We start from the raw sequence: 15,916 nt of genomic DNA, 5'->3' as shown, positions 1-15,916 counted from the left end.
GTGTGTGTGTGTGTGTGTGTGTGTGTCTGTGTGTGTGTGTGTTTCTCTGAGTGTGTGTGTGTGTCCCTGATGTGTCGAAAGCTCTCCAGCTACTCATTTGTCACAATGCTCAGATATGGCAAACTGGCAACTGTGCAAATCAAGCTGTTTTAGGACCGGTGTCGACTTTTTCAACACTCATATCTGTGTGTGCGCATGCGTATATAAGTTTCCCTTACATTTTTTTTTCTAAAACAGTATATAAAAACCATATTGTCTCGAGGTCTAAAATTCGTGGAGAAACGTAGGAGACAATAAGTTCTTTGGTCAGCACAGGCATTGATTAATCTGACTGCAGTGTTGTTGGCAATGTGCATGTATTCAGCTGTACGTCTGTGAAAAGTGTGCAGGTTTTTTTGCTGAATGTGTTTAGGAGGAGTGAAATGATGTGTAGAAAAATAATATAAGAGACAGAAGTTTATAAAGACCGGCATTAGAGGAGAAAAGAAGGGGAGGCTGCAGAGGAAAAAGGTAGGAGGAAATAATACCATCAAAGGAAGACGAGGTCTTACTTGTCCGTTGAACCAGTTACATAATGTAGCGATAAATGCTGTTTTTGTGACAGTAGTCGGATACTTTGTTCAACAGTTAGGCCGCTCAAATGAAGAATATAACCCTAATTGGCTGCTTCTGGAGGAAATCTGTCTCATTATCACATAAAGATGTACTGTAACAAGCAGCATTTTGGGAGCCAGACCATTAAATGACCATTAAGTAGAGACAATTATATAAAACGCATGCACACTGCGCAAAGGAGACGAGGCCATAGCGTGGAAAAAATAAGATCGTTTGAACACACACGTCTTCTTAAGATGATGTAGTGAAATCAAAAATTAATTCTTAATTCATTATTGAAACAGCGCCCACCAGTTTTGCCTGCTCTGTACATTATTTTTTTTTTTCTCAAGGAAGAAAAGTAATTCAATACACGCTGTAAAGAGATATTTTAGAAGAAATTCCCAACAGTAACAGAGTATCCTGCTGTAGTCGGTGTAATTGCTCACAGTGCAGACCGGTGCTGCCTGATATGTGCACTTGAATGATTAAAGTGTGCAGAGGATGCAGGAGGAAATGGGTCAGTACGAGGCAGTAGAATCTCAAGTCCTCATCCAGCAGAGAATGAAGCACAATCATCAGTCCGACTGGTAATGAAATAAATGTCTGTGTTGCTTTTGAACGTTCAAACCTGTATTGAAGACTTTCTTTCAAATTTTCTTGATTCAATCATTTCCACATTAAATTTCCCTGAAGCAAAGGTGGGTTTTTTTTTTGATTCCCTGTCATTGGGTTTTTTGCTCAGCGCGCAATGAAAGTGATAGGGGGCAGATAGAGTGGGATCAGCGGCACGAAATACAACATATTAGCAATTCATAAGTCTGTGACAGCTGAGTGCTTGGCAGGATTTACAATTCTCTGTAAATATGCAGCCCTTCCCATTCAGGGGAGACAGCATGACAGCACACAGTATATTCACTGAATGTGACGTTTTAATAAAAGCAGGTGTGTGAGTGTGTGTATGTGTGTGTGTGTGTGTGTGTGTGTGTGTGTGTGTGTGTGTGTGTGTGTGTGTGTGTGTGTGTGTGTGTGCAGAGCTTTGCTTGTGTTTGTGCACATGTGTATCGGGCATGAATGACAGTAAGTAATTCTGGCACTGGAATGATCTTCATTTCAAGCATCTTAACACGCTCATACACGTGCACAGAGATGTATTTGCACGCATTCATACCCCACAAAGGCACGCACAGCCCCATCTGTTCACTTCTTGGGGGTTGATTTCGTGACCGTAGTACAAAATGGGAGGACAGAGATAACAGTGATTGGAGGTCATGTGACCGCACCATCAGGTAGGTGTGTGTATTTTTGTGTGTCCACACCTGTGCGTCCGTTTCTGTGTGTGAGTTCTGCCCGAATGTGGACGAGCTTGAGTTGGAGACCTTTCAGGGGGAAGACATCTCTGGGAAACACCAGCTTTCACCAGAATTTTAGATAGCTAAGAAAAAAAATGTTCCGCTTTGGTCAAAACTTTTAGTTTCAGATAACAGTTAATGTTAGTCAAGTTATTCTTTAGTTAATGACATTATCAGTTTAGTGTTAAACATTAGTGCTGAATATGTTCTAGTTCCACGTTGAGGCTTTGCTGTTTCATGTCGCTGTTAATAAACGCGGAGTAGGCGATACCTGGAACATTTGCAAGAAAGAGCTGGATTTTGAAATGATTTTGAGTTGAATAATTTTGAATTATGAATACGTCAGCTAGCTACAATTAGCAATGGGGTGTGATACAGTTCACCCTTCTTCAGATTACAGTCTACACAGATATATTATGGGAGATGAAGCTAATTACAATCCATGGATGTTCAGGGTCAGTTATCGGTCCAACATAAATACGGAAAGCATCGCCATGTTTTTTTTTACACAGCATGTGTCAGAGAAACATTATTTCGATCCTGTGTGGGTTTTGTATATAAATGGCAGAATCAGCAATAAACGTATATATAACAATAAAACACCTTTTTTCGGTTTTCGTTTTCGCTGTGTTCCGATCTGAGCTTGTTCGCTACTCCAACGCAACCTGCTGGCGTTACGGTTCACAGATATTAGCCGCTCCAGCTCTACCGCCTAACCTTTAACACTGGTTACCTGCATGTTATGGATGAGACAAGTGCACATACAGAAACAAGTACAAAGTCTGGTTGATTGGTAAAAAGAGCGACGCGTAATTGGACTTCGTCCTGAGTTAAATAGTGAATCATATTTTTCACAATGTCCCAGCTTACACAAACATCTACTATCTAAAATGTGATGTGGGTGTCATAGTGAATATGTGAAGGGCTAACGTGTAGCCATGCAAGAGCGTTGATGTGACAGGATGTGCACTCGGATCTATGCTACAAGCCTCCAGTATTTCCCTGCCTCCATGTTTGCATGTCTGGGTGCATTTTTTCTGCACGAGATTACATGCAGGCTGCAGACAAATGGATAAAAGTTGTGTGTAAGTGCTCGTCTGTGTCTGAGTCGTGTGTGTGAATGGCTCATGATAATGGAAAGAAGTGCAGCTCTGTGTGCCACTAATGAATCTCCACTTTAATTAATCTTGTCATTTTTAATTAGCCAGTGTTTCTTGGTAGACTAGGCTTTATCTGAGTTTAATATGTTTCACGGGAGCAACTTTGACGATGCAAAGCCGAATATTTGGGTGTGTTGTTTATTAGGAAAATGCTCAATGGATTTGAGTGTGTTAGTTTCATTAATCTTGTTATGATTGTTCTCTGGGAATAAATAAGTGATGAATATTGGGATTTTTTTTAAATAACAGAACACGCTAAAATCCGGAGACATTTAAAAGTATGAGATGTGAAAAAATTGGACAGTCAAATCACTTCTCTTTTTTTAATATAATCTTATATTCACACTGAAATTATCATTTCAAATTAGGAATCTAATATTAAAACATTGCCTCATGTTTATTTAATTTTTTTAATCAACAGAAATCCAAATGTTCCCGCTTTTGTTTTATTTTCAATTCATCCTCCTCTCCCCACTCTTGACATACATGTATTAGTTTCACATGAAGACATCCCCACTTATTAAGAGAAAGGGGTTGCTTGATAAGTGCTGTGATCTGCAGATGCTTAACAAGGAGCTCATTTCTGTCTTCTAAGTATTCAAGTCAAAAGATTCGGTGCTGAATGTCTGTTTTTTATTTGACAGAGGAGTTTTGCTTCCAAGAGACATTTCAGAAGACTGACTGATATAACACTTCTACATTCACAGCTTCCTCTCCCTTTACTCACATGTCCGCGGATAGTCTTTCTCTCTCACATCCTGTTCTCTCCACTCCCTCTTTCATGGCTGCCAGGATGAAAGTGGAGGATCGGTGTTGTAAAAGCTAGGCAGTGCAAGGCATGATTTATTTAGACCCAAAGGGACCGTGGTTACTACCCTATTCTTTCAGCCAAGACAGTCAAGAATGAAGAGATATTTGGGTTAACAGGAGCAAGGGGAGGTTTCCAAAATGGAGAAAGGTAGAAAGGGGAATATTAGGGAAGGAAAAGAAAGTGAGACATGTTATATTGGTATTGCAAACGCTGCTAGTTTCCTGGACATTATTTATTTATCCGCTGTTGGACCGGAGGAGAAAGAGAGAGGGAGAAACCAGCAGATAGAGAAGGAGAGAAACCCATAGATATGGAGTAGAGTAGATATATGTGGAGAAGAGGGCGGGAGAAGAAGAATACGGGAATAAAGGGAAATGGAAGAAACAAACACGAGAGCAAAAGACGGACACTGTAAAACAGAAACGGGACAAATATAAACATGGGCAGAGGAAGGGCTCCAACAAAAACTTGTCCATTTGTTGCGGAAAACAAGACCGGGCGAAACAGATATAGGAAACAAAGCCACAAAAGACATCAGAGAGTCAAAAGGAGATGAAATGGGATACAGAAAAGATGGAAGAAACACTGATGTGGCATTAGCGGGTAAAGAGAATAAAAAGAACTGTGATAGAAAATAGATTGAAAAGCTCAGAGTGAGGAGGGCAGGGAGGCATTAATTATTGATGGAACAAATGTCTGACTGACTGACTCAATTTGGTCCTTTGTTGTTTCCAGACCACCAAGGCTGTCAGATAGACTCAGAACAGCATTTCTCAAAGTGAGGATTGAGACCCCATTTGGGTCGCTGGGGTGTCATTTTTCTGGTCTTTAATGTCGTTAGCTGAAAAGCGGACATTATTTTATTAAAGCTAGAAGTTACTAATTGATCATTTATGTGCTACTGGTAGTAGTAATAGCCTCAGATGAAATAAAGGCAAATTTAGACTAAATGATTAAGCCTTTTTTACTACATGCGTGTATGTTGAACCGTCACATATACTGCTCAAATTCAATCCTGTAAATCATAAAACCTCTTGTGCTTTTCTTTCTGAGGCCTGAGCTCAACTTGACATGAGCTGTAGGTCATCTCAGCTTTCTTTTTAATATCCGTCTCGTTATTTTCCACTGCTGGGTAATGAGCTCAAACTCCAATATTTCCTCAGTCAAAAGGTAAGGAGGGAAATCAGTATGCTCTGGTGATTTTAGGTGAGTGTTCACTGCCCGAAGACACATATTGTTAGTCGTTTGCCTTCAATGTTGCTCTCTGCTTAAAATCAACTTATTTTAATTGACTCTTTGGTTTGTCCTCAAAGAAGCCACTTTTCTTCATGTTCATAATGACAGCTCAAAAATGAATAAAAGTAAAGAATACAAACGCTTTATACAAGTGAGAGAGTATTTATTGGACATATACGAGATGATGGATTAACAGGAGCAAAGGGATGTTGGCAAAGTCAGTGTGAGAGTTTCAAGTGGATAAAGATAACTAATAACCCGAATAAGTTAAATAATACAAGTTGGTCGGAGAGCACCAAGAGTAAATATAGCCATCGTTAGTTTGAGCTCTGGTTTTTCGGGAAATATGGATGATGAGCAAAAGGATCCATAAAACTTTGGACCATGTTATGAGATTCAAGGTCGCACAAAGGGTGAGAAAGCGAAGAAAAGACTTTCATGCAGCACATCCCATACATCAAGCATCAAGGATGCCCTTTAGCAGAGTTTCTGCTCTGTTGGCAGGTCCAATTGACAGATATGAATGAATGGCCCGGTATCACTGAGACTGTGATAGATTTATTTAGGAGGGTTCCCAAGTACACGATTTATGTGTTACTTGTGGCGTTTTTGTTGATAAGTTGAAAGTTGAAGAAGGGACATCGGAGAGCTGAATGAAGCACCTGAAGGGTCAGACAAGAGGCAGGGCTATGTTTGGAAAAAGTGTAGAAATGTTCCTGTGAGAACAAACTGTAAGATTTAAGGCTATGGATAGAAATGTGTTTCCATTGCTGTGAGGGAAGATTAATTTAAAAAACATATATAAATTGCAGGAGTAAATGCTGCTGGCACTGGTTTCATTCATTTTTTTATTTAATTCAGTCATACCCAGTAAAACATCACCAACATCAAGATCAACTTTTCAATGATGAATTATAAGTCCCCTCTTCAAGACAATGACTACGTTTACATGCAGTCAAAATTCGGGTTATTGCTAATATTCCGGTTACTGAAACATTCGGAATATTCCGTTTCCATGCGTGAGCAAACAGGGTTATTCCTGTATACATTTACTCCCCTTACAGTAATACATTGATCTTTAATTTTAGTCCTAGACTTTGGTTTTTCAATCATACGATTCCCTCGAAGCTCATATCTACTTATCCTTATTTTAAACATGTTTACCTGGTAAAATTGTAAACATGTTTAAAATAAGGATAAGTAGATATGAGCTTCGAGGGAATCGTATGATTGAAAAACCAAAGTCTAGGATTAAAATTAAGATCAATGTATTACTGTAAGGGGAGTAAATATATGGAATGCACTTGATGAAAAATTTAAGATGTGCCAGTCGATTCATGCATTCAAACGTTTGTTTAAGTTTAATGTGTTTGAAAAATATGAGGGATCCAGTAGATGATACTATTACGGAATTATGTTTTGGGATGGTGTAAACAATATGATTTATTTTTTTATATTATGTTTTGTATGTTTGATCTGAATAAGTTGATCATGTGAGAAGGGTAGGCGTAAATAAGCAATAGCTTCAGCCTGTTCCTTTTCGGTTAGGTCTCGTTTGTTTTTTTTATGTGAACTAATGCTTTCAGTTGGTGACTACATTATGAATGACCTGACCGAAATAAATATATTTTCATTCATTCATTCATTCACATGGTAATTAATCATTCGGGATATCTCGATCAAACCAGCGACGCGCGGAGAACGTGATGACGCAATTAGCGTCATTTCTGCTTCTTCTTCCTGTATCCAAATTCAAAACAAATCCTGCTTTGCGCAACTTTTCACTCACCTTCTTGTAAATCTCGCTATCCCGGTACTTTCTACCGTCTACAAATGCCAAAATGTTCATATCCTTCATTACATTTATGAAATGATTAGTCTCTTCCTCACTCCAAAAGTGTGGCGTGGTCTTGCGTTTCGCCGCGTTTAGAAGAACTTCCTGGACTCGCAGAAAACAAATTAATGTTCCTTTTGATGGGGATATTCCGTTTGGCGTTTACATGACCGAATATTCGGGTTTTAAAAGGAGTAACCCAGGGCTCATATTCGGGTTTTTAAAAACCGGAATATGAGCAAATTCGGGTTATTCAAAGAGGTTATTGGTGTTTACATGGATGTGCAAATTTGGGTTATTGCTAATATTCGGCTTTTAAAAGGGTTATTGAGTGCATGTAAACGCAGTCACTGGTGCTGACTGACCCACCATCCCCCCGCCGTGCGGCTGAAGGCCTAACGGCGATAACAACCGCGGACCACAGGAACATTTCTCCATAGTAAAGTCCCCGCTACATCAGAGTGAACACTTTGCCGTCGAGAAAATCTCCAACTATTCTCTATCATTTCCTGGCAACATCTGATTCTCTTCCAATTTATTCCCTTCTGAGATCTTGCTTTAAGGTCTATGAGTATCGTTTTTTTAAGATTTATTGTCAACATTTTAAAAACGTAAACCTTCTCAAACATCTAGACCGGTAGGCTTCAGCTTATGAAAACAATTATTTGTGTTATGTTTGATGGATTTTATGCGACTAAACTCCCAGTTAAACTTCTGTTTGACTTTGATTACCAGGCTCAGGCTTTGAAAACATGACTATTATACAGTAGTGGATAAATCAACCCGTGTTTATGGCTGACAGCTCCTCTTGTAGTGCAAACAGCCCTTTCAGATTTGACAGCAGCTCATGCTGGGATAAACCAAGTCATCCTTTGTTTTATCAGACAATCTGTTGATACCCTTGCCTGTACTAAATAAGTTAAATAAAAACATCTGCCTTTTGATGATGGAACTCAATAGCACCACAATGAGCGTTCTTGAAGCTCCGAGACCCCCAAAACAGTGTCATCTGTGAACACAGAGACAGACTCACACTCAGCTCATTATTCTTCCACTTTTAATCCTAAACAGATTGCGAGCCAGGGTGGTCGTATCATATTCGTCATTAAATACCTATCAGAATCAATTAGTGATGCACAATAATTCTAAACAAGTGATTTTCACAAAAGCAAGGAACGCTAGCACATGGCAATTACTTTTATTTACATATTTATTTCAACTTTTATCAGTCATTAATGACTCACATTAATTTCATATATATCGTGTATAGTTTAGAAACTTTATTGAACTACTCCACTCGGTGATTATTGGAAAAAAGAAATTAACTAAATATATTTGTTAAAAAGGTAAAACCTTGTCTTGAGATTTTACGGCTTAAAAAGTATAAGCATCCCATTGTCGTCAACCTCATGAGAGTGGAACATGACTGCTCTTCAACGCGTGACTGAGAAAAGCACTTTGGTGGTTAAACTCAACAATCCTGCTGTCGACTTAACTCTTTATACTTTGATTCCACCGTTTTTCCTTTATAAAGCCTTTCATGGTCAAGGCTGTATGTGCTCAAACTCGTGAGGCCAATAAACACAGCAAAAGTGGAAATGTAATTATGTGATAAACATAGTCTTTATGCTTGGCAGAGGAGCAGCTCGATCCACTTCTGCTTGATTCCAGAGAAGACCTCGTCTTTGCAATCGCGTCAGCCCAGATGGTAGGCATTCCTCCTGTAGTGCTTAATGACTGCGTGTGCCAACGTGTCTGTGTGTTTTTACTCAGAGAGAGCTAATTTAATGCCAACTCCCTGAACTGAATGCAAACCAGCCTTCCTCCGCTTTCAACTATTCCATTAACATTTATCAACGTGGAATGCAGAAAAGAAAATACATGGTAAACAGAAAGTGCGTTTCCCATGTTCCTTATGAACGCTTTAATTATTTTGTTTAATTATGCTGTTTTTATCGCTGTTTGTACAACTTTTTGTTGCCTAATTAACAGCAGCAGAACATGAATTCTCGAGATTAGAGTTCCAACCTTTGAGCTGATTTCTGTAACCTTCCAATTATGTTGGAAGTGACTAACTACTTAAAAAGTGTTGATATTAGCCTGTTGATTTGTTGTTCTCTGCTCAGTTATCTGCAGAATGATGCATTGTGGGAAAGGTTAAGATTCACAAGAGCAAACCAGTAATCACCAATGGCCTGTAATGTTACAGTCAATAATATATCATCTTTTTTAAAGCACCTACCACGTAGCTAACGCCCACATTTAAATTCCACTCTGTTTTAGCTAGTGGGTGCGCGTGTCTTTGAATGAGTTAATCCAGTTATCGCATGTGTCTGCCAGGCTACATCAGAATAAATGATGGGTCCCAGTGTGATGATGAATGGTAATTTAGATTTAACATAACTGGACTAACGAGCGCACTAATGACTCCAAAGCTAGCCTGGACAGCTCTCACTCGGCAGCTCACGCCTTGCATCCCAATGAGCTACGGAAAGGGCACCTATCAGCACACACACACACGCACACACAGATACACACACACACAGTGGAAAAACATGCAGAATTGTCTAAATAAATGGATACATACACAGTCATAAATTCACAAATGGTTTTGGCAGGAACTAATAAACATAAACATCCATACACACACACACACACACACACACACACACACACACACACACACACACACACACACACACACACACACACACACACACACACAATGCGCAGGCTGCATATTTGCATGTGGATGGCGTTTGTACAAGTGTGTTAATGAGAGCTCCATGACTCGTGGGGAGCAGTGATGTCAGGCTAATACGAAGCTGATTAATTAAGAATTACACATTGGCTGGTTTTCAACCAATTAGATGCGGTTTTTGCTCAATGACCTTTTGACTGAAGTCTTCTTTTTTTTTTTTTTTTGCTGACGCAAAGACTAATGAAAATAAATGAAAAGTACTTGATCTATTTCAGATATGAAGAGAGAGATTAATTTCTTTTTTCTGAAAGGTCTCTTTCTCAGTCAGACAGGAAGGTTCATTTAAAAGTTTTATTGTCTGAACCATTTGAATATTCCTCATATTTAATGTTTTACTACAAAGCCATTGCAATCATCCGTTAAAATGAACAATTTAGTGGGTCTACAAAGTGGTTAGTGCTTCATCAGAGCTACACTTTCTTTCGCCTCCTTGAATGAGAAGATCAGATATAAGATGCAATGTAGGCATATAGTTCATACATTTTATTTAATGTTTCTGAAATGTAAAGTGGATTGTTGAATAATTGTGGATTGTTTGTGTCATTTGTCACTGGGTGGCTCTGTGATGGACTGGCATCTGTCCAGGTTCCTTCCCACCTGAAGAAAATCTTTGGACGGATGGATTTTTGAAACCACTTGTTTCCGCCCTTCGTGTGGAGGTTCAATAACATTGATACCATAGCGAAGCCAGATAATCTCTACCTTTACAGTCCCTGAAAAAGCCAATACGTGTCCTTCAGCATGCAGCACATATTGAGGTGTTGCGGCAACAGCTTTTTCCTACCTCTGTACTTGTTGGAAATTAGTTTGGACACGAGTTTTAGTGAATACAAAACATGTAGGTGCATACAAAACCTCAGTGTGGTCTCCCATTTTTTTTGGGCTTCCAACATTTACTGAGTTGCATGGAGAAAGCAAGCAACACAGTTACAGCATTCTTATTACACCTTCGTAAAGCAATGATAATTTTAAGAAAAATTACTTCAGCTGAAAGAGTTAGCAACTTAATGGTACGTATTCAGCACCGAATTGAATAGACTTGAAGTGAATAGTGTAATACTATTTGGCGAGCAGGAATCATCTTTTTTCCCCGTCCGTATGAAGAAGCACAGAGCCCCCTTCTTGATCGATTCGTCCAGCTTCTTTGAGTGGTTTTGATCCTTCTGCCCACTAGATTACTGGGGACAGAAGTAAATGTTCCACCACAGACAGAAAAGATATGATTGCTGAAAATGCTGAAGGACCTACAGTACGTTTCCTCAACAGCACGGTTTATATAAAAGCCTCAGTGTGGTCATGCATGTCCAAACCAGTCTGTTGTCCAGATGGACACCTGGGTATCTAACCCCCCCCCTGTTTGTCATAGGAAGTGGTATATTTTGATTATTCCAGGTCCTCCATAAATCCACAGTCATCTCTTTTGTCTTGTTCAAGATTAGGTGATTGTTTCCCCTCCGTGCCACAGATTGGTCCAGCAGTTCTCTGCAATCACCCTCTAGTCCACCACTGACACGTCTTAAAACCCTAGAGTCCTAGAGTGTTTCTGCAGATGACGGGACTGACTTGTACTGCACAGAATGAAGACAAATGATGAGAGTACCCTCCTATGCGGTGTTCCTTTGCTGCTGAACACTTGGCTTCACTTTTTAACCCACAGCGTTCCACCGTAGCATCATTTTTCATCATGCAGGGTTGTCCAACACCCTCCTTTCGCTTTCCATGGGACTTGCAATTCAGAAGTCCTCAAGCTTCGGTAAACCATGGACTAAGGGTTTTTTTTTTTGCTAATGTTGTCACTGTTCTAGGACTCATCACTGTGGTACGTAAAATTGCAGTGAGAAACTAACATGTGGTCAACACTGTCATCATCCTCTTTTGGTTCCCTCATGCATCACAGTCTTTCCTCTGCACTAATGTTGCACCAAAATGACAGTGGGATTGGGAGGGAAGGGCTGAGTTTGAAGAATACTTAAATGTGGTTTTCCGCTGAAGTTGTGCTTAATATCAAAAAGGACCTCATTCAGTGTTTTTAAGACGAGCCAAGGTCACATGTCATGACAATAGTGTCCATTAAACTGACGTCAGTTTGTGAGGATCTTAAAACTGTGGCAAGTGCAGATAAACATTCGGAGTGTGGCATGCACAGATGGAGATAAAAAAAAGCCAGCACAGTGGGGAAAAGAAGAGAAAAGAGAAGATGAGCATGACATCACATGACATGCCCACATTTGCATCACACGTACACGCACACAATCACACAGTCAAGGGGTCTGAGGAGCACTCTAAAGAGCAGTGGAACAACTGCATATTTTATATCTTTTCTCCGTGAAGCACAACTTTCTGGTTGAGTTTGTGCCACGGAGAAAGGGGGTGACAGTGAGAAAAAGAGTGAGGCAGACAGAGCTAAATGTGTGTGTATCGGGGCGGTTTTGGCCAGCCGGCAGCTGTTATAATTCATAAGGGGGGGATGGACAGAGTTGCTCAGCACTCTGCAACTCCGCAAGGTGACCTTAACTTTTCTTCACTCCCTCTCTCAAACACACACTCATATTTTCTTCATTTTTCTTGTCTTCATCTGTCCTCCAATGAAGCTTTCTTGCTGTATGACAACCTCTTTTTTTTTTCTTTATACAAATGGACAGAGAATTGCTGCATCTGTCCATTTGCCTGTTTTTCATCTCATCCTACCTTCACTTTCAGCATCCATATGATTTGCTCCGATGCCTGCTATCATATCGGTATTAGAATTAAATTCAGTTTTAATTATTCAAAGACGTTCATTGATATTTTTAACAGATGTTAATACCATCTCTGAAACTTGAAACTCCTACTAATATTGATCAGGGAGGGCAGTCAGATTTTCTAGCTAATTAGCAGCAAGTTCTCACTCCTCAAAAACACAGTTCACGCAGTACAACTTTTTGCTTGTAATCAATTATAACTTTAGAAAAAACACATCTTGCAAAGACTTCTTTTATTGTTGCTGATGGTTGTTCTGAAGAAACCACAAACACAGGGAATGACAATGATTGTAGATTGTTTTTTTCTGTCTTTTACAACAAGTTAACAAAACAACACTATAACTATCTGCCTTATGAGCTTCAGGCGGTGGATGAACTGTGTTTTTGCCCTCTGGGTTGTTGATTCTATGCATCACTTCCAGTCGGCCTCCCATCCTCCTAGTTTGTATTAATTATCTTTGCTAGATGCCAAACTTGCATTACTGCAAGTGTAGGAATCAGACTCAGCGTGGTCGCACTACTCCTCCGTGGTGTTTCAAACATGTCTTTTATTAGAAAATCCTCTCATACAGACACAAAGGGAGCAAAAACTCTGTGCTCCAAATTACACTGCATGTTTTTTTGCGAAGCTGTGTACGCCATGTGAGAATAATACACCCTGGAGGAGCTAAAATACCATTTTAATGCCACATTAAGATGAAAGGAAAGCTTTTCTGTTACACTAAAATAAGTAAAAGTAAGATATGAAAAAAGTTAATAAATCATTTTTTGTGTAATATTGAAGAATTTAAATCATTTTTTATGGTGCCTTCATGTAAATGGTTACGTCATCCCTGGATGTTACATTTTAAATTGAAAAGCAAGAAACACCCAGTCCACGGCTGGAATGAGGTGGGATGTGATGCATGATCTTTCATTTTCAGGAATGAATATACCTGTTTCTTTTATTTTTAAGCACTGCAGAGGATTTTTTTCTAATTTCATGGTTTAGAAAAAAATCAGTGTGTACTTAATTTGAAAGAGTGTTAAGCTGTACACCTCAGACTTCCAGGAAAAATGTGCAGTCTTGTCATCTGCAGAAATACTCGGATGACTCTGCATGTGGGTTGTATCAGTGATGGAAAAGAGACACAGAACTTGTGGACCGTTTTGTGGCATGGTGTGGCAACAATTATCTCAACTTGACTGTAAACAAGACGAAGGCGATGATTGTGGATTTTTTTGGGCAGCCGGGATTAAGTCAGATATTTTTTCCATCATGGGAGAAGAAGTGGAGGTGGTGGACAAGTATAAATACCACTGTGTTTACCTGGACAGCAGACTGGCCTGGATTGGAGTTATCCACTAATGCTGCCTATGAGGAAGAGCAGAGCAGACTTCTCGAGGAAGCTTAGGTCCTCTGGCGTTTGCAGCAAGATGTCGAATATCTTCTATAAGTCTGTCATGGGGAGTTTAATCACAGCTGCAGTCATCTGTTGGGGGAGCAGCACCAGAGCCAATGACTGAGAGAAATTGAACAAACTGATAAATAACGCTGGCTCTGTCCTGGGGACAGTTCTGTAGCATCTGGAGCTGATTGTGCGAAGAAGGATGCTTCACAAACTGGAGAAGATCATCGACAACCCTGATCATCCTCTTCACAACACATTGATTCAGCAACACTCTTCAGATCCTCTGCAGCACAGACCGCTCCAGGAGATCCTTCCTGTCCACAGCAATAAACGTCTGCAATTACTCTTTAAAGAGGCTGAAATCATGAAAACTACTTCAACATTTCATTTTCCTTCGGGGATTGAATTGACTTTAATTACATTTAATTGTGTTACTTATAAGAAACATTGTCTTGTCCTTACGGTGTCCTGTCTCTTCTATCAGCAAAAGAAAATCAGCCATCAGCCAAAATCAGTCATTTTGGACTCTTGTCCCAGTTGTCTCTTGTGACAACTGTGTATCGCTTCATTAGACCGTCACACACCGGCCGCGATGAAACTAGCTCACAAACCTACAGTGGACATCATGGCAGAGGCGGCCCGCAAAAAAAACAAACATAATTGCAGAGTAGAAAACAAGAATGCAGCTGACAAAACTGCAAACTCGAATTATGGATTTTGATAAAGTGTGTTCTGCGTTAATTACAATGAACAGGAATATCATTAGATTATTTTTCTGAGATGACTTTGTTGTGGACTGGCACCATATCATTGAATTGAATTGAAGTGAATGGAATTAAATTGAGCAACATCATAAAATGCACTTACCCTCCATGCCTGCAGGGGGACCTGCTGAGCTAATGTTTGCCAAAAGTTCATGTTCATTTAAAGAAGAAAACCCCTCTTCCAACAATGAGTTTCAATTAAATTAATTAAAATCTTTAAAAAGTTAAAAAATAAAAGTCAGAACAAAAAATTGAATATTATTGTATTGTAACGTTAATTAATATGAAACCCAGTGATATCATGGTTTTATACAATCTTTGTATTCAGTTTAAGAATCTATAAAAAAAACATTGGTTAAAATTGGTATAGACTTCCCATCACCCTGTCTTCTCACTAATGAGCCAATAAAAACAAACAAACAAAAATCATACTGTTTCCACTTATCACATTTATTCACTCCCTGGAATAAACAAACATACACGACATCTTGGCTCCAGTTTCATAATTACCACTAAGTATCTGTTGGTTTTTGACATTTTTAAGGAAATCCAAAGGTCAGATAGTTTTCCCTGTTTCCCCTAATAGTCATTTAAGTATGGTGAAATACCCTAGCATTTGTTTCTTGTGTGTGTGTGTGTGTGTGTGTGTGTGTGTGTGTGTGTGTGTGTGTGTGTGTGCGTGTGCGTGTGTTTGCATGTGTTTGTGTGTGTTTGTGTGTTTGCACAACCTTGGCCTTAAGTGTAATTTGAACTCACAGCTTTGCCAAATAGAGCAGTTTCTTGTACAGCTCCACTGGTACAACAATCAAAATTAAACAAGAGTTAGTCGGTGGGGAAAACCATGTTTGTGTCGGTGTGTATGTGAGTGTGTGTTTGGCCTAAACCATGTTTGTGTGTGTGTATGTGAGTGTGTGTTTGGCCTACATGTCAGAATATCCCCGATGTCCCCGGTGAGCCTCCCGCCTCAGCTGCCCCCGTCATGATTGCCTTGCTGCGGTTGTCCTGCCTCCATCCAGATCTGTCTTCCATCCCTGACACGTGGGTGCTGGATCGAAGCCCCTGAATCATGTCTGTCCTGAACCTGAAGTCTTGCAGTACATAGAGTAGTGTGTGTGTTTGTGTGTGTGTGTATTTATGTGCATGTATCCCTGAGAGGTTTTGAAAGAATAAGCGGACACATGTTTTAAGCTGCCAAAGATTGCCTGTGTCATTGCCATATGTTTAATTTAGTCTTCTTGTATTTGTATTTCTTTATCTATTTGTATGTGTGTG

General features: G+C 39.6%; 1 protein-coding gene across 2 annotated transcripts in view; it reads left to right on the top strand.

Annotated features, from left to right (window-relative positions):
- Positions 1 to 15,916, top strand: part of slit3 (slit homolog 3 (Drosophila)) — a 284,688-nt gene that overhangs the window by 175,610 nt on the left and 93,162 nt on the right. The window lies entirely within an intron of this gene.

Source organism: Cololabis saira, chromosome 7 (genome assembly GCF_033807715.1).
Source record: "Cololabis saira isolate AMF1-May2022 chromosome 7, fColSai1.1, whole genome shotgun sequence".
NCBI lineage: Eukaryota > Metazoa > Chordata > Actinopteri > Beloniformes > Belonidae > Cololabis > Cololabis saira.
The sequence above is the reverse complement of the archived record's forward strand: the minus strand, read 5'-3'. Positions and strand labels throughout refer to the sequence as shown.